The 1,414-nt window shown below is 47.3% G+C and overlaps 1 protein-coding gene across 2 annotated transcripts in view; it reads right to left on the bottom strand.

Annotated features, from left to right (window-relative positions):
• Plekhs1 (pleckstrin homology domain containing S1) overlaps positions 1–1,414 on the bottom strand; it is a 25,670-nt gene that overhangs the window by 11,165 nt on the left and 13,091 nt on the right. The gene's annotated exons all lie outside the window — the stretch shown is intronic.

The following is a 1,414-nucleotide window of genomic DNA, read 5'->3' as shown; positions in this document are numbered from 1 at the left end:
TCTCTCTCTCTCTCTCTCTCTCTCTCTCTCTCTCTCTCTCTCTCTCTGTGTGTGTGTGTGCGCGTGCGTGCGTGTGCGCTCACTTGTGAGATAGAGAGAGAGACAGAGTTCAACTTTCAGGTTTTTAATGTTTTTTTGTTTTGTTTTTCTCTCATAAGGGAGTGCAAAAGCAGGAAACATTCAGTAGAAACTGTATTTCTGATTTTGAATGTTAGCCTTTGTGTGGGCTACCAATAAGGGTATGACAACTTTCTTGTAAATCTGGTGGCAGCAATGATCCTCAGCTCCTTGACAGCCAGGCAATTATGGAAAAAACAACAAACCCTAGCTGTGTTGCTAGGCTGTGATGTTCAATAAGGCAGGTGTATTAAATGCACTTTCAGCATGTGGTGGTTTGAATATACTTGGCCCATGGAAAGTGGCACTATTAGCAAATGTGGTCTTATTGAAGGAGGTGTAGCCTTTTTTAGAGGAAGTGTGTCACTGTGGAGGCGGGACTTTGAGGTCTCACATATACGCTCAAGTCTGATCCAGGGCCTCCTCCTGGCTGCCTGCGGAAGCCAGTCCCCTTCTGTCTGGATCAAGATGTAGGACTCTCCCGTCTCCTCCAGCACCATGTCTGCCTTCATGTTATGTCTGAGAGCAAGGTTGAGTTTATCCTGGTTGCCCTCTGCCTTGCTTGCTTGCCTTGTCTGTGACTTGATGAGCCAGCAAGAAGGCCTCCACCAGATGAGTCTCCTTGGTCTTGAAGCTTACACCCTTCAGAGCTGTGGGAACTGATGTTACTGTTGTTAGGACCACACCCCTTTGTGCGTGACATTCTATTGCAGTTGCTGAAGACGTACTATAGAACCAGATTATGCTGAGGTGGCGGTGGAAGGTTCCTGATGTAGCAACAACATCAATAACAGAACCCAGCAGGACAAACGGTGACTTTAACTTGAGATGGTTGAAAAAACTATTACTTAATCTCAATTTTAACAAAAAGGGAAAACAGCAAAAGCCACCTGTAAGGCTTCCCTGGGGGAAAGGAGGCACTTGCTCAAGTCAATCTGTCTGTCCGACCTTGTCTCTACCACTGCTTTTGCTCACTGAATGGCTGAGATGAAGTTGTCAGGCCTGGGGGTGTCCATAAGCTCAAAAGCCTTTTAAAATGTTGGAGAGCCAGATAAAATGGGAGGCCTTGCTTCATTGCATGTGCTTGGTAGCCACAGAGGGAAGGCTGCCAGTAGTGGTGTCTCCAAGGGATGAAATAAGAGATATGCAGGGGAACACACTACCCAGTCTGTTTACTGATCATAGCCAAAGCTAAAAAGACAGCAAATCCCTAGAGGTGAGTGCACAGTCCTGTGGCCTTCCAGTAGTGGACGCCCCTTCCAGCCCTAGACACGCCCCTTCCAGCCCTAGACACGCC

The sequence above is a fragment of the Grammomys surdaster genome, unplaced genomic scaffold (assembly GCF_004785775.1).
Source record: "Grammomys surdaster isolate TR1022 unplaced genomic scaffold, NIH_TR_1.0 66, whole genome shotgun sequence".
Classification (NCBI taxonomy): Eukaryota; Metazoa; Chordata; class Mammalia; order Rodentia; family Muridae; genus Grammomys; species Grammomys surdaster.
The sequence above is the reverse complement of the archived record's forward strand: the minus strand, read 5'-3'. Positions and strand labels throughout refer to the sequence as shown.